This window comes from Palaemon carinicauda, chromosome 34 (assembly GCF_036898095.1).
Source record: "Palaemon carinicauda isolate YSFRI2023 chromosome 34, ASM3689809v2, whole genome shotgun sequence".
NCBI lineage: Eukaryota > Metazoa > Arthropoda > Malacostraca > Decapoda > Palaemonidae > Palaemon > Palaemon carinicauda.
Genome location: NC_090758.1, coordinates 14,132,983 through 14,156,354, shown reverse-complemented (window position 1 = coordinate 14,156,354; position 23,372 = coordinate 14,132,983). Strand labels below are relative to the sequence as shown.

The following is a 23,372-nucleotide window of genomic DNA, read 5'->3' as shown; positions in this document are numbered from 1 at the left end:
GATCGCAAGGGACCTCCTCACCTGGTCAAGAGATCTAAACCTTTCTCTAGTAACGAGGTTCATTCAAGGCAACATGAATGTCATGGCGGACCGCCTCAGTCGGAAGGGTCAAATCATCCCAACAGAATGGACCCTACACAAGAATGTGTGCAAGAGACTATGGGCCACATGGGGCCAACCTACCATAGATCTCTTTGCAACCTCGATGACCAAGAGGCTCCCAAATTATTGCTCGCCAATCCCGGACCCAGCAGCAGTTCATATAGATGCTTTTCTACTGGATTGGTCCCATCTAGACCTTTATGCATTCCCCCCGTTCAAGATTGTCAACAAGGTACTGCAGAAGTTTGCCTCTCACGAAGGGACAAGGTTGACGTTGGTTGCTCCCCTCTGGCCCGCGAGAGAATGGTTCACCGAGGTACTTCAATGGCTGGTGGACGTTCCCAGAACTCTTCCTCTAAGAGTGGACCTTCTACGTCAGCCACACGTAAAGAAGGTACACCCAAGCCTCCACGCTCTTCGTCTGACTGCCTTCAGACTATCGAAAGACTCTCGAGAGCTAGAGGCTTTTCGAAGGAGGCAGCCAGGGCGATTGCTAGAGCAAGGAGGACATCCACTCTTAGAGTCTACCAGTCGAAGTGGGAAGTCTTCCGAAGCTGGTGCAAGTCGGTTTCAGTATCCTCAACCAGTACCTCTGTAACCCAAATAGCTGACTTCCTTTTATACCTGAGGAAGGAAAGATCTCTTTCAGCTCCCACGATCAAAGGTTACAGAAGCATGTTGGCAGCAGTCTTCCGTCACAGAGGCTTAGATCTTTCCAACAACAAAGATCTACAGGACCTCCTTAAGTCTTTTGAGACCTCGAAGGAGTGTCGTTTGGCCACACCAGGTTGGAATTTAGACGTGGTACTAAGATTCCTTATGTCAGAAAGGTTCGAGCCACTACAATCAGCCTCCTTTAAAGATCTCACTTTAAAGACTCTTTTCCTCGTCTGCTTAGCAACAGCTAAAAGAGTCAGTGAGATACACGCCTTCAGCAGGAACATCGGATTTTCATCTGAAACGGCTACATGTTCTTTACAGCTTGGTTTTCTAGCCAAAAACGAACTACCTTCTCGTCCTTGGCCGAAATCGTTCGATATTCCAAGCCTTTCTAATTTGGTTGGAAATGAACTAGAAAGAGTCTTATGCCCTGTTAGAGCTCTTAAGTTCTATTTAAGACGAACTAAACCTTTACGAGGACAGTCAGAAGCTTTATGGTGTGCTATTAAGAAACCTTCTTTACCTATGTCAAAGAATGCAGTTTCCTATTATATCAGACTGTTGATACGAGAAGCTCATTCCCATCTGAATGAGGAAGACCATGCTTTGCTGAAGGTAAGGACACATGAAGTTAGAGCTGTCGCAACTTCAGTGGCCTTTAAACAAAACAGATCTCTGCAGAGTATAATGGACGCAACCTATTGGAGAAGCAAGTCAGTGTTCGCGTCTTTTTATCTTAAAGATGTCCAGTCTCTTTACGAGAACTGCTACACCCTGGGACCATTCGTAGCAGCGAGTGCAGTAGTGGGTGAGGGCTCAACCACTACATTCCCCTAATTCCATAACCTTTTTTAATCTTTCTCTTGAAATGTTTTTATTGTTGTTTTTTGGGTTGTCCGGAAGGCTAAGAAGCCTTTCGCATCCTGGTTGATTTGGCGGGTGGTCAAATTCTTTTCTTGAGAAGCGCCTAGATTAGAGGTTTTGATGAGGTCCTTTAGTATGGGTTGCAACCCTTGATACTTCAGCTCCTAGGAGTCGCTCAGCATCCTAAGAGGATCGCGAGGCTCAGTAAGGAAGACGTACTTAAAAAGGCAGTGTAATTGTTCAAGTCGACTTCCTTACCAGGTACTTATTTATTTTATGTTTGTTATTTTGAATAACTGCTAAAATGAAATACAAAATACTTAGCTCATAATAATGTAAACATGTAATGCTGGTCTCTACCCACCCCCCTGGGTGTGAATCAGCTTATATGATCACCGGCTAAGTTTAATATTGAAAAATGTTATTTTTATTAATAAAATAAATTTTTGAATATACTTACCCGGTGATCATATATTAAAGGACCCTCCCTTCCTCCCCAATAGAGACCCAGTGGACCGAGGAGAAAATTGGTTCTGTGTTTACATGGAGTACTTGAGTACCTGCTCGACAGATGGCGCTGTTGATGTACACCCCCTACCTGCATAGCGATCACTGGCGTATTTTGACCGTAGGTTTTTCTGTCGGGCAGCAGAGCTGCAGCTTATATGATCACCGGGTAAGTATATTCAAAAATTTATTTTATTAATAAAAATAACATTTTTCCTAACGATACAAACCTTGAGGTCTTTATTACGGATATACTTTCAGCAAAGCTGGAAGACTAGCCATAAGACTTTCAGCGAGGTGTAACTATCCATAGCTAGTTAGCGGAGGGTAGGGGGTAAGCCTGGTACTCCGCTTACGCACACACCGGCATTGTCTCGTCAGTTTTGATTGCAGACAGGACTTAAAGGGGGATAGGTGATGGTGGGCCCAACTTTTATAAAAGAGCTCAAGGTTCGTATCAATAGGAAAAATTACTTTCAAATTTATCATTTGTTTTGACACTAAATACAAACCCTTTTGCTCTTTATTATGGATGACTCAACCTTTAGGAGAGGGGAAGTCTGAACCAACTGACTGACCTTTTTACCTGGGGTTTACCCGACACCTATTTAAACTCCGTACAATGCATGGTTAGCGGCCTGAGCTATCTGTGTGATTGTAAGATGCTAGCAGTGTGACTAGTCTAAATAAGATTTCTCAGAAACGAAGGAATCTTTCAAATCAACCACAGACTTTACCCAATCCAACCTTCCTAAGGGGTATGGAGATGCAACAAGTAATATTTCTATGCTAGGTTACACAAGGGGAATGGTTTTACCTGCAGACAGATGGGGCCAGTTTGCAGAGGACTGTAGGTGCTGTTCCCCAAAAGAGGGGAAGATGAGAGAAAGAGCCGGGCATTCTTAACATTCATCTCAGGCTAAGCCTGGATAACCTCTGCCCTCAACCATCAAGAAGCCTGATGTATTTAAACCCCTTTTGTGCAGCCCCCACAGGGCCAATGGATAACATCTCCATGTTCCTGTGGGTCACATCTTGCAGGTATTGAGCGGTGAAGGTTGTCTGAAGCTTCCACTCGCTCGCTTGCAGTACCTGCATAGCAGAATAGATCTTTTGAACGCCAGGGACGTTGTAATGCCCCCGACGTTGTGAGCTCTGAGCCGATGACCTTGCAAATCCAAGCAGAGATGGTGTTCTTGATAATCTTCCTCTTGAATTTCCCTGTGCAGACAAAGAGTGCTGACACTCAAGAGGCAATTTGCTGCTGGACAAAGTAACAGTTGATCTGGATCATCGGTCACGTTGCAAAGACTCCCAATCCAGAAGGGCCCAAATCTAGGATCTGCTACTCCTGGATTTTAAGTCTTGGCTATAAAATCAGGGACGAAGCCAAGTACTACCTTCCCCCATCCCCTTGAATGGGAGACGTATGAAAGACTGTGAAGTTCGCTAACTCTCTAAGCTAAAGCTAACATGAATAGGAAAACAGTCTTCCGAGTCAGGTGGCGATCTGATGCCTGGCATAATGGTTCATAGGGAGCACCCTTCGAGACTGAAAGACGCTAACCACGTTACACGGGGGTGGTCAAACTTCTGACTGGAAGCAGGTAAGCCCAAAACTTTCTATGAGGAGAGACAACTCCAACAACAAGGATATGTTAACTCCATTCAGCCTAAAGGTGAGGCTTTTGTCTCACCATTATTATTATTATTACTTGCTAAGCTACAACCCTAGTTGGAAAAGCAGGATGCTTTAAGCCCAAGGGCTCCAACAGGGAAAAAAGCCCAGTGAGGAAAGGAAATAAGGAAAAACTACAAGAAGTTTAAGAACAATAACATTAAAATAAACCTTTCAAAAACTATAAAAACTTGAAAATAACAGGAGGAATAAAACTTCAAAATAACAAGAGGAAGAGAAACAAGATGGAATAGTGTGTCCGAGTGTACCATCAAGTAAGAGAACTCTAACCCAAGACAGTAGAAGACCATGGTACAGAGGCTATGGCACTACCCAGGACTAGAGAACAATGGTTTGATTTTGCACTGTCATTCTCCTAAAAGAGCTGCTCACCATAGCTAAAGAGTCTGTTCAACCCTTACCAAGAGGAAAGTGGCCACTGAATAATTACAGTGCAGTAATTAAACTCTTCAGAGAAGAAAAATCGTTTGGTAATCTCAGTGTTGTCAGGTGTATGAGGACAGAGGAGGATGCAGAAAGAATACTCAAGACTATTCTGTGAATGTGTAGGAAAAGATGAAATAAGCCGTAACCAGAGAGAGGGATCCAATGAAGTATTGTCTGGCCAGTCAAAGGACCCAATGAGTCTCTAGTGGTAGTATCTCAACGGGTGGCTGGTGCCTTCGCCAACCTACTACCTATAATAGAGAGCCTGGGGATCCAAGACTGGGGACCAGTACGACGTGAGCCTGTTGTTCAGGGACATAGCGAACAGATCCACAGCCGGGGAACCGCACAGTCAGGACTTTGTTGGCTACTAAATGATTAAAAAACCACTGGGAGCCCACTACCCGTGTCGCTATGCTCAGATTATCTGCGAGAACATACTGAGTTGTCTTCTGCCCCTCTTAGATGGCAAAGGTGCTGTGAAAAGGTACTGCCTTGCTTGTTTACGCAAGAACCAACCGTGGTGCTGTCGCTCATCAACACCAATGAGTAACCCAACAGGAATTGTTGTAGGGCTAGAAAGGCTGCCCTCATCTCCAAGATACTTATATGCTGGTACCTTTTGGACTTGGACCAGAGCTCTGAGGCCGTGTGATGCAGCATTTGGGCCTCCCATGCTTCTTTTGATGCATCTGAAAAGCACATCAATTCCCAGGAAAGGAACGAGAAGGCCAACCCCTCGGCGGAGATTCTCGTCTTCCACCTACCCCCTCAGGTTCGTCTGCTGTTCGGATCCCAAGGGGACCAGTGTATCTGGGGAGTCCTCGTGCTGAACTCACCCGGATTTTAGCTGCCACTTAAGAGATCAAATTTGGAGACGGCCATTGAGAACTAGACAGGTGACCTAGATGTAACCATCACTGGGCTGGGAGCGCGTCTCGGAGGAAGGGGCTTGCCACCTTCCTCAGCCTCTGGATTCTGTCATCTAATGGGAAGACTTTCTGCTGGCTGGCATTGATGATCATTCCCAGGTATACCAATCTTTGAGAAGGAAGCAGGGATGTCTTCTCGAGATTTACCGCGATCCCCAGATCTTGGCAAAATGCAAGAAGTTTGTCTCAGTGTTAAAGAAGGGTTGCCATCGAGTCTGCTAGGATCAGTCAATTATCCAGGTATCTTAGATGGATGCCGAGTCCTCTTGGCCCAGGTTGACACTAGAGTGAAAACCCTCGTGAAGACCTGAGGTGCTGTTGAAAGGCCAAAACACAGCACCTTGAACTGGTATTGCCTTTTATCGCGTATGATCCTTAGATACTTCCTTGATGACGGATTGACTGGGATCTGGAAGTATGTGTCCCTGAGATCCAGTGAACACATGATATCCTGTGCTCTTACCGCTTGTCTGACCGTGTCTACTGTTTGTAGAACAAACTTGTTCAGAGCTGAGAGATCGATGACAGGTCTCCAGCCTCCAGGCACCTTTTTCACAAGAAAGAGTCGACTGAAGAAACCTGGGGACCCATCGAGGACCTCTTGGAGAGCGCCCTTCTCCAACATAGTCTTGACTTCGGCCCAGAGGGACAGCTCTTCTACGGATCCCTTCGTATAGGGGCTCAATGGAAATGGAGGGAGAAATTGAGTGAACGGGACGTGATACCCTGAATGAATCACGAAGATTGCCCAGGGTTCGGCCCTGTGCTGCAGCCACCACTGCTACCCACATTGCAGGCATACCCCCACTGGTGGGCAATTGGGAGGATTCCCCATTCAAGAGGGAGCAGCCACCCTGACTTCCTATTCTTCCACGCGTGGACTTGCTGCCCTTCTGGTCTCTGGCAGGAAAGGGCTTTTTTTACAAATTCTTGGAGGAATCTATTGTCCTGTTCACCTGTGGTGTGGTAATTGGTGGCTTCTTAGGAGGAGGAGCTGCTCCATAAAACCTCGATGACACAACCCTCTGGAGGAGAGAGTCCTGGTTGAACTTTCTCCAGTGCTCAGCTGCCCGCTCGACGTCTCCCCACCTGAAAAGAGAGAATCCCTCCAACATAGCATTCCTGAGCCTGGTCACTTCCGCTTTTTGGACGTTTCATTGGATCTTTTCAATTACCAAGTCACCTCCTTTGAGAATCAAGTTCGCCAACAGGTTGGTGGGAGAGAAACTCAATGGCTTGGGTATCCGATAAAAGATAGGTCACCATCAAATTCTTCATGGTGTCCTTAGACCAAGTCTTTGCTCCCGATGGTTTCCCATTGACCCTAATCATAGGTCCAGCCATGAAGTTGCCTGCATGGCAAACTTCGCAAAAGTCAGAAAGTTGGGAGGCAGATAGAGACAATACTGTATCTACTCTCACCAAGCCAAAAGTGATGAGACAATGCGTGTGTGAGTGAGGTAGCCAGCTACCCCCCTATCCCCGTTAACTACCGGTAGGGTAGTTACACCTCGCTAAAAGTTTCATGGCTATTCTTCCAGCTTCCCCGATAGTATATGGCTAATAAAGAACGAAAGGGTTTGCATTTAGTGTCCGAACAAACAAACTTTATGTTCTTTGAATAGGAGACTCACTCTATGGTGGGAGGAAGTCCCATCAACTGGCTGGAACTTTTTGACCTGGGATCGTTGCATTCGAGCATGATGATGCAAGGGATGAGCATCCTGAGACCTTGTAAACCAGTGATCTGTCAATACCATCGGGTTGACGGCCTATGCAAAATTGTATATGAGCATAAGAACATACTGGTAACTGTGGTTGTCATCATCTCCTACGCCTATTGACGCAAAGGGACTTGTTTAAATTGTCATAGGCTATGTATAATCGACAGGTTTTGTGAATATACACACAGAGATGATGCAACAGTAATAAACACATAATGTTGTGAGTGACAAATGATGGATAGATTTAATGCACAGAGGTGGTCTTTATAGAACCTTCAGATTCTTTCTTATCAGAATTAAGTAAGATGAGAGAAATCTTTTCAGTCATCCATGGCGTAAAATTAAGAGCGGGAAATGATTGCATAAGAGCTCTTGCTGAAGAGATTTAACTTGCTAGAGTGGCTATTCAATATAATTATCCATTTCAACTGAAAAATTTATTTTAATAAAAATGAGACTGCAGAAGAATACATAAGAAACATATGAAAATTGTAAAATATTGTAAATAAATTGATAGCTTATTCATGAACTTGCATATTATATTTAATTTATTTATAAAAATTGTATAATGAAAACATGGTAAATCAAATTGACAACTTATTTATAAAACTGCAAAATATATTTCTTTTACACATGAAAATTGTAATATAGAAACATCATAAATAAACTGAGATATTATTTATGAAAGTAAATCATAACTTATTTATACTTCTATATAAGAAATGAACTGAAATTATTTTTGTTTCACGTTTTCTCTAACGATGCTATATTGCCGAAGGGTGATCTAGTAAAAGAAAACTATCCTAAATTTCCCCGAGAGAGAGAGAGAGAGAGAGAGAGAGAGAGAGAGAGAGAGAGAGAGAGAGAGAGAGAGAGAGAGAGAGAGAGAGAGAGAGAGAGAGAGAGAGATATGCAATAAGAAAAATGTTATTTTTATTAGTAAAATAAATTTTTGAATATACTTACCCGATAATCATGTAGCTGTCAACTCCGTTGCCCGACAGAATTCTATGGAGGGATACGCCAGCTATCACAATACTAGAAGGGGGTGTACTTACCAGCGCCACCTGTGGCCAGGTACTCAAGTACTTCTTGTTGACACCTCCTCAATTATTCCTCGGTCCACTGGTTCTCTATGGGGAGGAAGGGAGGGTCGATTAAATCATGATTATCGGGTAAGTATATTCAAAAATTTATTTTACTAATAAAAATAACATTTTTCAATATTAAACTTACCCGATAATCATGTAGCTGATTCACACCCAGGGGGGTGGGTGAAAAACCAGTGTACAAGACTAAAGGACAGCTAAGTATCCCGTATTTCATATAATCAGTTATCCACAATAACAATGAAATAATAAGTACCTGGTAAGGAAGTCGACTTGAACCGTTACTCTGCCTTTAATAAGATCGTCTTCCTTACTGAGCGCAGCGTTCCTCTTGGGAGGCTGAATCAACTCAAAGGTGCTAAAGTATACAGGGCTGCAACCCATACTAAAGGACCTCATCACAACCTTTAACCTCGGCGCTTCTCAAGAAAGAATTGACCACCCGCCAAATCAACAAGGATGTGGAAGGCTTCTTAGCCGACCGTACAACCCATAAAAAGTATTCAAGAGAAAGGTTAAAAGGTTATGGGATTATGGGAATGTAGTGGCTGAGCCCTCGCCTACTACTGCATTCGTTGCCACGAATGGTCCCAGGGTGTAGCAGTACTCGTAAAGAGACTGGACATCTTTGAGATAGAATGATGCGAACACTGACTTGCTTCTCCAATAGGTTGCATCCATAACACTCTGCAGAGAATGGTTCTGTTTGAAGGCCACTGAAGTAGCCACAGCTCCCACTTCATGTGTCCTTACCTTCAGCAAAGCAAGGTCTTCTTCCTTCAGATGAGAATGTGTTTCTCTAATCAGAAGCCTGAATAGTAAGAAACTGAGTTCTTAGAACTTGGAAAAGAAGGTTTCTTGATAGCACACTATAAGGCTTCTGATAGTCCTTGTAAAGGTTAAGACCTTTTTAGATAGTACCTAAGAGCTCTAACTGGGCAAAGTACTCTCTTCAGATCATTCCCCACCAAGTTGGACAGGCTTGGGATCTCGAACGACTTAGGCCAAGGACGTGAAGGAAGCTCGTTTAGCAAAAACCGAGCTGCAAGGAACATGTAGCCGTTTCAGATGTGAAAACAATGATCCTGCTGAAGGCGTGGATCTCACTTACTCTTTTAGCTGTTGTCAAGCACACGAGGAAAAGAGTTTTTAATGTGAGGTCCTAAAAAGAGGCTGATTGGAGAGGTTCAAATCTTGAAGACATAAGGAACCTTAGGACCACGTCTAGATTCCAACCTGGAGTGGACAACCGACGTTCCTTAGAGGTCTCAAAAGACCTAGGGAGGTCCTGTAGATCTTTGTTGGTGGAAAGATCCAAGCCTCTGTGGCGGAAAACCGCTGCCAACATACTTCTGTAACCCTTGATCGTAGGAGCTGAAAGGGATCTTACTTTCCTTAGATATAACAGGAAGTCAGCAATCTGGGTTACAGTGGTACTGGTTGAGGAAACTGCATTGGTCTTGTACCAGCTACGGAAGACTTCCCCTTGAGACTGATAGATTCTGAGAGTGGATGTTCTCCTTGCTTTGGCAATCGCTCTGGCTGCCTCCTTCGAAAAGCCCCTAGCTCTTGAGAGTCTTTCGAAAGTCTGAAGGCAGTCAGACGAAGAGCGTGGAGGATTGGGTGTACCTTCTTACGTGAGGTAGACTTAGAAGGTTCACTCCTAGAGGAAGAGTCCTGGGAATGTCGACCAGCCATTGCAGTACCTCTAAGAACCATTCTCTCGCGGACCAGAGCGGAGCCAACCAACGTCAGCCGTGTCCCTTTGTGAGAGGAGAACTTCTGAAGTACCCTGTTGACAATCTTGAACGGCGGGAATGCATACAGGTCGAGATGGAACCAAACCAGCAGAAAAGCATCCACGTGAACTGCTGCTGGGTCTGGAATCGGAGAACAATACAACAGGAGTCTCTAGGTTATCGAGGTAGTGAACAGATCTATGGTTGGCTGACCCCACAGGGCCCAAAGCCTGTTGCAAACATTCTTGAGAAGGGTCCACTCTGTGGGGATGACCTGATCCTTCCGTCTGAGGTGATCTGCCATGACATTCATACCGCCCTGAATGAACCTCGTTACCAGTTAGCTTTCGATCTTTAGACCAGATGAGTAGGTCCCTTGCGATCTAGAACAACTTCCACGAAAGAGTCCCTCCCTGCTTGAAGATGTAAGCCAGGGCTGTGGTGTTGTCAGAGTCCACCTCCACCACTTTGTTAAGCTGGAGGGACTTGAAGTTTATCAAGGCCAGAATAACCGCCAACAACTCCTTGCAATTGATGTGAAGTGTCCTTTGCTCCTGATTCCATGTTCCCGAGCATTCTTGTCCGTCCAAAGTCGCACCCCAGCCCGTGTCTGATGCGTCCGAGAGGAGACGGCGGTCGTGTTTCTGAACAGCCAAAGGTAGACTTCCTTGAGAAGAAAGCTGTTCTTACACCACGCGAGAGAAGACCTCCTCTCTTCGGAAACAGGAACTGAGACCGTCTCTAGCGTCATGTCCTTTATCCAGTGAGCAGCTAGATGATACTGAAGGGGGGGGAGGTGGAGTCTCCCTAACACGATGAACAGGGCCAGCGATGAAAGTGTCCCTGTTAGACTCATCCACTACCTGACTGAGCATCGGTTCCTTCTCAGTATGCTCTGGATGCATTCTAGGGCTTGGAAGATCCTTGGGGCCGACGGAAAAGTCCGAAAAGCTCGACTCTGAAGATCCATACCCAAGGAGACAATGGTCTGGGATGGAACGAGCTGAGACTCCTCAAAATTGACCAGGAGGCCCAGTTCCTTGGTCAGATCCATAGTCCATAAGAAAATCTCCAGACAGCGACGACTTGTGGGAGCTCTTAAAAGCCAGTCGTCTGACGGAGCCGGACACAAGATCATGGTACTGCTGCACAGTCTGTGAACTGTCAATCATGGGCAAGCGAGGAAGTACAGTGACAACCCGAATCTGTCTAGACTGTCTGGGTCGTACAGACAACTCCTTATCGGGTTGCTGAGGTTGCCGCACTGCGTCACAACAAGTCACTTCTGTTGGTTGTTGAACGTCTTCCCCGTGACACATCGACTCCGTAAACAAAAAAACCTGTAACAAGGACTAAGCTTGGACTGCATGTCTTGCAACAAAGCTCAAGGTCTATGGGAGCAGGTGTGGTAACAGACGGGATTAGCGACTGAAGTGGAACCATTACCTTCCCTGGAAGCATGTTACGCTTAAATAAAAGTCCATAGGAGGCTATGCAGCTAAAGGCTCCCTCCAAATGACAGAGTCCTCAAAGGAATATCAGAAGGAGGGAGAAAAGAACTTTCTCATCTACAGGGACCATATCCTAGAAAAGCTAAGTTCTCTCAGTGAGGGTTCACTGGTGCAAAAGCAGCAGACTAGAAGGCAACGTTATGAAACTGCTTGACAGTCTAGTGAGTTGGCAACAACCAAAGATGTGTGACTGAGAAGCATGCGGTAAGGTATGCAGAGCATGTTGTATGCAGAGTATGCTGTATGCAGAGCATGCTGAATGTAGAGCATGTCGTATGCAGAGCATGCTCAATGCAGAGCATGCTGTATGCAGAGCATGCTGTAAGCAGAGCATGCTGTATGTAGAGCATGCTGTAAGGTAAGCAGAGCGTGTGCATGGCGTTTAACATTTCTCAGAAATTCCATGACCAGTGCTAGAGTGCTTTATGCATGCTTGCATGGGGTTTAAATATCAACATAATATTTACCTTACATTCATAACTCATGATTCATATTTTTTGCCATATTCTGCGATATTGTTGAAAATATATTGCAAGGAATCCAAATATATTTTTATAAGTAATACAAATAACCTCCATTATCATAAGGTTTGAAAATGGAGGTAAGGTATGCTGAACAGCAGAGTCAGAACGAGCTGGAACAACAATAGTTGTGGTTTCCTCTTCAAGACTCTGTTGAGGGAACACCTGAGGCTCAGTCTGCAAAGGCTGATCAAAGGAAGTAGCAGAAGGTAGGCGCATGGGTGGAGGAGGCTGACTCCTGGCATGAGTGGCTGAACCCAAGGGTTGCGCTTGCTGAGCGGTTGGCGGAAGCGGAGTAGCAAGTTCCTGTTCCTGTGGTGTGAGCGGAGCGCGATGAGGTAGAGGCTGCGCAGAACAAGGTAAATGTCTCGCAAGCTGAGGCTCCTGAGGCGCAAGGCTAAGGTGTAGTGGTGCTTGCCTTGTGGAGGGTTGAGCTCGCTGCAGCGAGAGCTGAGGAGACTGACTCAAGGACGGGAGAGGTTGTTGTACCTCAACCGAGTGTTGCATCACTGGTGGAGCAGCAAGTGGAGGCGGAGGAAGAGAGGTATAATCCTCCTGATCCCATTGTAAAGGTTGCCTTAAAGAAGGCGGAGGCTGAGCACCACTGGGAACAGCCAACTCAGAATGTGGCTCAACATCGTACGCCTGGCAGGTGGTACTGCGATCAGGCGGAGCGAGCGCAGGCGGAGGGAGTGTAGGCGGAGGCGGAGGCGCAACACTCTCAGCCCGACACTCACGCATCAAGACCGAAAGTTGTGACTGCATGGACTGCAGTAGAGTCAACTTGGGGTCGGCAGACACTAAGGTCTGCTGAGGTAAAGCCTTAACAGCAGAGATCTGTTGCGGCAGAACCTTACTCCTCTTAGGCGGAGTGCATTCACTGATGACTGAGGAGAGTCAGAGCTAACCCAATGACTGCATCCGGGTTGTTGAACTCTAACTTCGTACGTCTGGCATAGGTCTGGACTTTATGTTTAAGAGGTCTTGAGACCTGAGACCAGCGTTTTCTCCCCTAAATTTCTTCTGCAGACGAGCAAAATAAGGGCTCAATCGTCTGCGGGTGGGAGTGACGGTCTCGGTAAGACACGCCCACAACCACCGAGGATACTTCTGTGCGCCGATCAAGGCCTGCTGAACCCTTTTGTCCTTCGACATTGCTTCTCCCCTGGGCTTGGGAGCTTGCAAGAGGTCCCGGACTGGGAGAACAACTGGCGCGCACAGAAGTACCCTCACGCACAACACTGACACACTTTGTGCTAATCACTTATCACTTTGATTTTCTGTTTGCACTTATTTCACTGAACTCGAAACTTTAAGTGGTTTGTACCTGAAACACGCAATTCTATCCTTTCTCAAAAGTTAGTAATTACGAAAACAGAATTACAATGTAACAGAAAAATCTAATGAAAGATAAATAATTCAGTGGCTGGAAAGAGACTAAACACTAGATCACTCTAGAAACGTTTACTTTCTTCCCCTAAAGAGACTAGGGAGAAGAGCAAAAAACGATAACAACGTTACTCGTACGCCTGGCAGGCTTGAATGAAACGTTTATCCTCCTCTTTCTCCCTCCGTCTCTATCTCTCTCTCTCTCTCTCTCTCTCTTGACTTAGAACCTGAGAGAAGAGCCCAATCATATATATCGTTAAAACATATTATTGTTAAAGGAAAAAAACTGAAATATTTCCCAAAATGAAAAGTTCCTTTATTAGGATTAAAACCATTAAGTTAAGAAAGAATGAACAAAACGCTAGACACGGTTACTCTTACTGCAACGTGAAACCGTGAAAAGTCTTTCTCTATCGTAACGATAGAGTGCAAGTTGAACGTTCTGAACGTCAACAACTGCAGAGACAAAACAAAACGGTAGTTCAACTTTGAAAACAGTACTAGCTATCAAAGAAATTCTTTCAAAGACATTAAAATAGCATAATATGTTAACAGGAAAAACCGAAATGACGGGCTCAATGTTAATTAACTTCGGTACCAAGAAAAGACCGCCTACTATTAGGAAGGTCGAATATAAACAAATATAAAAATTAATTTTAATAAGTTTATAAAAAAAGGAAGTTAATCGAAGAGGCCTAAAAGAGGCGGAGAGATATAAAATAAATTTATAACTTTTGTTAAGCAAAATTAAGAAAGAGAGTCTATACTCTCTTAGACACCAACACTTCCGTCTAAGGGAAGGGTCGGCCATTTAAAGGTGAAAGAGAGTTCATACTCTCTTCGTCACCATAATTAATCAAATTAATTCCAAAAGCTAACTAAGCTAATATAGAAGTTTCCAGTAAAGCGACAGCCGAAATCAAAGAGAAATACTTCACCAAAGTCGTGAAAATACTCCAAGAACATAAGCGTATCCCAGAACGTCTTGCCGGAAGCACGACAGAGGAATAATTGAGGAGGTGTCAACAAGAAGTACTTGAGTACCTGGCCACAGGTGGCGCTGGTAAGTACACCCCCTTCTAGTATTGTGATAGCTGGCGTATCCCTCCATAGAATTCTGTCGGGCAACGGAGTTGACAGCTACATGATTATCGGGTAAGTTTAATATTGAAAATAATTTGATTTGAGTAGGGTTCTCCTGCTCTACACGACCAGATAAGCAGCCCTTAAGGTAAAGTAAGTAGAAATGGATAACGAGAGAATAAACAAAGATTCCTTTAAGGCGAAGGCGTCAATGACGTCATGTGCAGATACGTCTTAAGTCTTAACTGCTGATCGGCTGACCAATTATATGTAGATCTTGGGCCGGAACCTTTGTAGTTCGGTGAGACATACCGGGTGTAAAATTTCAAAAGTTATGACTGAAAATCAACATTTTAAATGGGAAACAAACACAAAAACATTAATCTAAGGTTCCCCCACTAATCTAACCTAGGAGCCATATTTTTACCTACCGGTACTTATCTACCAGTGGCTATGCCCCTCTGAGACCCCTGTTAGACTCCAGTAATCTTAGTTAACCCTAAGGTCTCGTCTCAACCGGCTTCCCTCCTAGCAAGGTAACACTAATTCGTAATATTTCGTAAATCGTTAAACTAAATTAGATTCTTATAATTTTTTTCAGATTAAAATATACAACGTCCACATGAAAAAAATGGAGCTATTGTATATCAGCGGCCAGTTCCTCAAGCGTTGATTAAAAATGGACATTAACTAATCTAAATTTTTTCCCCTAACCTAACCTATAAGTTGTGTCCTTACCTAACAGGGGGAGGGACCCCCTTACACTGTTTATTCTAAATTAGCCATAATAATACATACAGGCGGCTGCTATCATACATAGACCCCAAATCAATTTCACAAATAACAAAGTTTACATCTGTTCCAACGAACTACATTAACCCCATTGGGGTAGACTATCCTAATATACAATAGGCTATACTATCGTCGCCTATAATCTATAATTGGCTATACTATCCTGGCCTTCCGTCTACCATGGGCTATACTACCCAGACCTACAGTAGCTTAGCCTACCTCAAGCTTCGTTTCATTCATGGGGTACATCAGCAGACACAATATCACGGCAAAATAACACTTAAGTTCTCGAGGCAAATTTTTAGCACAATGATTCAGATAGATAATCACGACTAAATAACCGTGAAAATAAGCAATTTCACTGCAATATACCTACTTAATGCGGAGGACTGTGGGCAAGAAGTTACGATTGAAATCAGCCAATTTTGAAATGTCAACAAAAATGTCAACAAAGCGTTCTTCTTCTTGAGTTCTTCTGCCAGGAATCCTGTTCACTCTTCCAAATCTTGACTAATTTTTACATATCTATATATATTTAAGCTTCTTTAATATAGATTAACAACTTTAATACATATTTAGAAATTTTAGAAAAAAGGATTTAGTCTATTTTATTGACATTATTGGACTACTTTCCTCTTCCAAATATGGGTCTATATTTTCAGCATTTTTTTTCTAAATATCCTATCATTTTACTTACACATTTCTATAAATTTTCGCATTATACACACACAAATATATATATATATATATATATATATATATATTGAATAGCAGAGATATCATTAATATTTCAACCTCTACTTTGACACATATGATATACCAATGTAAATATTGGAAAGACTTCAACTCATTTCAATTTTGGATTAATTTTACAGCCTTAGACATTTTTCGCCACACGTTAACTAAGTTATTTTTTTGTCTATCTTTAGGTAAAAACTTCGTTTTACATATTGTTTTTCGAAATACACCATCAGAGTTAAGAACTTCATTTCTATATATTAATACATTACTGAAACTATCTGTGATTGGTGTTTATATATATATATATATATATGTACACACACACACACACATATATATATACATATATATATATATATATATGTACATATATATATATATATATATGTACATATATATATATATATATATGTACATATATATATATGTATATATATATATATATATATGTACACACACACACACACATATATATATATATATATACATATATATATATATATGTAGATATATATATATAATATATATATATATATATATACATATATATATATATATATACATATATATATATGTACATATATATATATATATATATGTCAAAGGATATAAACTCCTTATGCACCCTGATAAAATACAACAATATCATAAGTTAATAAGAATTATAACAAGGATCCAACATGTCAATTCTATCCGTTATTAACAAATATAACAGGTTACAGAAAAGGTAGAGTAAATGACAAGGAATTGGGATTACTGGACGCAAGGAGATGGGAGGGACGGGAGAGTGGTTTAGCTTTACCTACTTACCCGATTCACTTGGCTTAAGCTTTATTAGGCCAGGAGTAAACACCTTAATTAAAGGGATTTGAAAAGGCATTATAGTATCACGAATTAGGGGGAGGGCTATGGAGTGCTGTGTCCAAGTACCATTCTGATCAAGTAATTAGTATGGGAGATATTAAAGAGAAACACTTTTTCGCCTGAAATGCATAGTAAGTATCAACAGACTGGAGTTGGTTGGTGTACCTGAGGCAGACCTGGACATTTATCTCCAGTCACAGCTGATCAAAAATGGCTACGCAAGAAATTGACAAACTACTATAAATAATTCGTTAATTCGTAGTGTATTAAAGCCAACACTTCTTGTTGGCACGGGCCTTTCCCTTGGTTGGCCCGTAGTGTAGCCTAAATATTGAATGGAAAGAAATCATACCCCTTGACAGCTAGAAACATTGAACAAAATACTTTTATGGAAATAATTCTCAAAAGGATCAAAGTGGGAATAACTTACGTGCTAGTTTCTTTATGAATATTAAAATATTGAAAAAAAAATAGTATGGTTTTCATAAACACAACCTCTACTTCATAAAATCCTTTAAGCATTTTCCTCAGGGGTGGATTTAGGGCAGGCCTTTTGGGGGAAATGTCCCGGGCCTTCAACAAACACACAAAAAAAAAGGCTAAAACCAAAGACTATCATGAATGAATCCAAAACAAGTAAATTAATTTTGGACATATTCTTGATTCCTTAATGTCCCTTTGTATCAAATACTTGTCAAAGTGTTATGCTTCTCTGAAAGTGCGGTGTCCTTACATTCGGTGTACAGTACTTATCTTTTTTTCCATCATATCATTAACAACAGTTAGTGTATAACACAAGAATTCCATAAACTGGTTACTGGGAGGGATTAAATGAACCGGTCATGTCCAAAGTCCATCTTTTATAAACCACAAGCTTCAAAACAAGGAAACTCTCAAGAGAATATGGCTATGATACTCAGAGGCCACTCTAGCTTGCAAACTTTCAGTTAATGAAACTTTTTTAGCTCTGCATATATTCACAAACGTACTAACAAAGGTAGTGGCCATATTATTTGTCATACAATATTTATAAACGTTTAGCTGGGTTCCACAAGAAGAGTTGAAAGACCCAGGCCTACATGGCTGCGGATTATGAAGCGTGAAGTAGGAGATGATGAATGGAGAAGCATTGAATTAAAAGCTCAAGACAGAGACGACTGGCGAAATCTGTCTCAGCTCAGCACCCAAACTGAAAGGACCTCACAGCTTACTCAAGACTTTGCTTATCCGGCACAGGGGACACTAAGTTTCCAGCCTGGCTTACCCGTCACAGGAGACACCAAGTTCCCAGCCTGGCTTACCCGGTGGGGGTAGCATAAAACCGGTTTCAAATTACCCCCGGGGGTAGCTTGAAACCGGTATCAAGTTACCCCCCGGTAGTTTGAATCCAGTTTCAAATTACCGGGGGGTAAGATTTGGAGGGGGTAATTTCAAACCGGTACCGGTGTACCGGTTTGAAATTACCCCCTCCAAATCTTACCCCCCGGTAATTTGAAACTGGATTCAAACTACCGGGGGGTAACTTGATACCGGTTTCAAGCTACCCCCGGGGGTAATTTGAAACCGGTTTTATGCTACCCCCCTGGTTTCAAATTACCCCTCTCGTTTTTGCGCAGGATCTCATCATTTATGAATATTAATAAATTGCTTTTGATCAGGGTCAACACAATCATTAGGTAATATGTATATACATGTACTGTTTCACCTATTGGTATCGTTTATTAATATCCAGCCTTTATCCGTCTTATGTTTATATCTTAGCTAATAAATGTCGGATATTCCATTATCAGTCATGGGCGCATATTTGACCGAGACAGGAAGACGAGGTGAAATTTGATTTTGACGGTTATTTTTTCCATTATTTGAAATATTTCATAATTATATTGCAAGCAAATATTATATAAGGTATAATCAACATATTGATCATAAGTATATATGTATACATACATATACATATATATATATATGTATTGTTTTAGAATTTATTTAATTAATCGACAAAATTAATTTCTTTACAACAAAGGTTATATTAGCAAACGTGGTTATGGTGACTTCGTCAGATGAAGTTAGTGCTATCACAAAAGATTCAATAAATTAGTTCATTCAGACCATTTTCATGTCTTCCTTTATAATGTTATCAGTATGCTTAATACCCTTGACCCAATTTTCCTAGCAAATCTGAAACAAAGTCGTTTTTGATATGTTGGTTGCATCTGTGACACGTTTGATTGTTTAGTCAATTCCAAAATTAACAATTTCATTACCATTTTCCCATTTTTTTTTCTTAATATTTAATTTAGTAAATATTTTTTTCCATGTAATGCTAAAACAGGGTTCATTATGATGGTTTTGATTTCAAATATTTTTACGGGTAATATCTATCTTTTTTTACTCAATAATTGTTTTGTATAAAGTTAGATGCGTCATAGTTTGTGTTTAATTGAAAGATAAGGCCAGTTAATTAAAAATTAAAAAAAAAAAAATCTCGACAATCACGCGCACACTGAAATAAAATAAAGTTTTACCTCGCCGTGATCACTAAACCTTAAATGAAAGTCTGTAACTTCAAATATTGTGAATTAGGGAATTATATGACACTTTAGGTCTTAAATACGAAAATATCAACAATCACACGAACAGAAACAAAATAAACTTTTACCTCGCCTTTATCACAAAACCTTAAATTACACTCTGTGACTTTTAACGTGTCATATAATTCACTAATACACAATTTTTGGTCTTAAATACCAGATTAAACTACTTTTCCTACTGCTGCGAAGCCAACAATAAATGCATGATACATATTTGCGATGTCACATGAATTATTTATCATTCTGATGAGGGGGTAACTTGAAAACAGAGGGGGTAACTTGAAACCGGTTTCAAACTACCCCCCCCCGTAATCTGAAACCGGTTTCAAGTTACCGGGGGGTAATTTGAAACGGGGGGTAACTTGAATCCTTTACACCGGCACAGGAGACTCCAAGTTCCCAGCCTGGCTTACCCGGCACAGGAGACTCCAAGTTCCCAGCCTGGCTTACCCAATAAAGTGGATACCAAGTTCCCAGCCTGGCTTATGTGGCACTTGGGACACCAGCTCCCCGCCTGTTTTTGCTCCAGCTTTACCATGTCCACTCACTTCCTTGGGGATTGGGTATGGGACAACCTGTATCGCAAGCACATACACTGTACTGAGAGGTACACCAAAATGCTGACACAGAGTCAACATCCTCCGCCACTTAGTAATCACAATCAATGATATAGAGGATCCCCATCTACCCAGTCACTCTGCCAAATGTGACTGTGAAGACTATGGCAGGTTCTTGGACCGAATTATCAACTATAAGGATAAATACAACTCCCTGAGACTCCACAGAATGCCATTGGCACCCTGGCCCTTGAAAGAGACAGAACCCAAGACTTCTTCGACCGCTGCCCTGCACTTCTACCCTAAGGCAGACAGGGTGCCCTGCCACCAAGAAAAGACCTAAAGAGCCACATACATCACCTGCCCCTCCAACTGACGCTGCCTCTCCAAGGCCCAACTCTCAGCAGCCCCCAGCAACACCTCCCTGTTCTCAAGCAATAGCAGGACCACCTCCTGTCAATAAAAAAAATTCTGGACCCTCCGTCTGCTGTGACACCACCAGCTAACATCCAAACCAAAGCTTCATCTCCTGGTGCCACACCACTGCCCACCACTCCAGAACCTAATGAGGGCACATCAGCCATTGAACTTGGAACTTCCACCAACACTCAGGCAACTGAGCTGGCAGAGTCACATCTGCAAGATTGTAACTGCACCAGGTGCCTGACTCAGCTGCTAACTGAGGCCACTGTCTATCTAAACACTGCCGTAGAACCTGCTCCAGAGCAATGTGCAACTGCAACTGATCCTAAGAAGCTGTCAAAATCCAAATTGCCAGCTGTTGAAGGTGCACATTCCTTTGCAGCAGTGGGTGCTATTGAAACTGCCAACCCAGGAATCAGGATAACTGCCAGAGCCAATCTCAAGGGTGATATGCATCTAGCAACTCTGAAAAATAACATTGCTCTGGGAGGAGCAATACCCTGAAAGCAGATTCTCGTGAGCCGAGATCTTGCAAGACTCTGACCGCAAGGTCGTCAGCACCCCTTGGTGGCTTGTGGCCTTGAGTCATGAGAGCCCCCGATTGGAGAAACTGTTCGGTCAATCTGGTTGTGTGTGTGAAATCTAACCGAGGCCCTTTGCATTAATAGGTGTAGGAGGAGATGATGACGATTTATAAAAGAATTGATTTCAGAGTTAGGAAGGTGGGTGCTTATAGCGATTGTTGGTAAAGAGCAAAATGCTTAATACTTTTCTGTGACAGTTGATTCCACACCAGGTATCAGTCATACTGATCAACTGTCAGTGGCAGTAATATATAATGAGAATGGTATTTTTAACATTTTTAGAAAACACTGGGCAGCAAAAAGAACCTGCATTACTTAAAGCATGTACAGTACATTGTATGATGCTGTGTGTAAACTTGAAACAGGTTTTTATATATAGCTTATGAAACACAATGCTTGCTGAGCTATTCACTCAGACCAGTAAATCTTTACAATCAGAAGCGACTGGTGATCTTAACACTCTTGCTATCCTCATGAAATCTATTTCAGTGTTTATGGAATCACTGAGCAATAGATCAGAAAAGTTTCTTACTGAAGGAATAGAAAAGTCTGGCTCAGATATCATTACTACTGAAAATTTACACAATAGAAAAGCATAGTGTTTGTTTAGGTCCCTCATATAATGCATATTATGGTAGACCTCCTGAACCCATCCTCAACCCAACAGAGATTTCCCATGTGGATAGATTCATCTGCATTCTTGGTTTGTTGGTCAGTCGTCTTGAAAAAATGAATTTCATCATATAGTGAAGTCAATGAAAGGTTTGGTTTCCTACATAACAATCCTCAAATATCATAAGAATGTTGCCGTTTAGCTATTTAGAGATTGAGTAGCCACTGTCAGAGACAGAAGGGGGTGGTCTAGAAATTTTGTGTCCCCTCCAAAGGCTAAATCTGGCTCTGACTTTCCTACTCTGCATATTAGGTTGGGTTATGGCCTATATCTACTTTGTCATTTGGAGCCGTTATGACATTTTGTCAAAAAGCCCATGTCCGTAGAAGAGCTCCGAGGGGTCAAAGACAACTCTATCATATGCATATGATAAAGTCGTCTTTGATTGCCTGGAGCTTTTCTCCGGATGGGAGATTTTTATGATAAAGTTCTTTGTTTGCCCGGAGCTTTTCTCCGGACGGGGGCTTTTTATGATGAAGTCATCTTAGATTGCCCAGACCTCTCAGCTTACTCAAGACTTCGCTTACCCGGCACAGGGAACACTAAGTTCCCAGCCTAGCTTACCTGGCACGGGGGACACCAGGTTTATTATTTGCCCAGCGCTTTCTTTTCAGACAGGGGCTTATCATGATGTTCGCCGTCTTTGTTTACCTGGAGCTTTTCTCTGGAAGGGAGATTTATATGATGAATTTATCTTTGATTGCCCGGAGCTTTTTTTTTTCCAGACAGGGGCTTATTATGATAAGATTGTCTTTAATTACCTGGAGCTTTTCTCCAGACGGGGGCTTTTCATGATGAATTCATCTTCGATTGGCCGGAGCTTTTCTCCAGACGAGGACTTTTTATGATTAATTCTCCTTTGATTGCCTGGAGCTTCTCTCCAAACGGGGCCTTTTTGAAAAAATGTCATAACGGCCCCAAATGATAAAGTAGATTTAGGCCTTGCAAAAAGATTCACATAGAATATAAACACCTTTCCCCTCACTCTCTTTACAGAAAAACCATTAATAGGTTGAGGATCTTTTGTATGGAGACCTCAGAGTGTGCTATTGATAAAGAATAGCTAATTATTATTATTTTTATTATTATTATTATTATCATTATTATTATTATCATTATTATCATCATTATTATCATTATTATTGCTTGCTAAGCTACAACCCTAGTTGGAAAAGCAGGATGCTATAAGCCCAAGGGCTCCAACAGGAAAAATAGCCCAGTGAAGAAAGGAAATGAAATACAAGAGAAGTAACGAACATTTGAAATAAAATAATTTAAGAACAGTAACAATATTAAAATAAATCTTTCATATAATTTATCAACTAAAAAATAAAAAACCAACAAGAGAAAGAGACATTAGACCGAATAGTGTTCCCGTGTGTACTCTCAAACAAGAGAACCCCAAGACAGTGGAAGACCATGGTACAGAGGCTATTGCACTTCCCAAGACTAGGGAACAATGGTTTTATTTTGGAGAGTCCTTCTCCTAGAAACACTGCTTACCATAACCAAAGAGTCTCCTAAGTTAGTTTAGGTGGCATGTGCTTTTTCAGAATTTTTTTAGAATTTACACCGGGTTTGACCCCAATGAACTACAAAGGCGCTCATATTCGTTGCCTGACGTACGTTTGTGTCCTAATTGTGATTTTAATCTTTCATAATAATTGTTGTTAAGGAAACATATAGTGGTATTGGGAACTAAGTGTTGAAGAGACATATATTTCAATAATGAAAGTCTTTTGTGTGCTAATGTCCTATGGGGGGGGGGGGGGCAGCATGGATTGGAACAGGAGGCAGAAGTCACATCAATGCAATTTGAAAATCATCTCAGCGCCAACCCCGAGACAAGTGCGGTACACTTCATAGGGTGAGATGTCAACC

General features: G+C 42.1%; 1 pseudogene; it reads right to left on the bottom strand.

The window, feature by feature from the left end:
• Positions 1–15,529, bottom strand: part of LOC137626721 (putative nuclease HARBI1) — an 81,607-nt pseudogene extending 66,078 nt beyond the window's left edge.
• Positions 15,530–23,372: the final 7,843 nt, after the last annotated feature.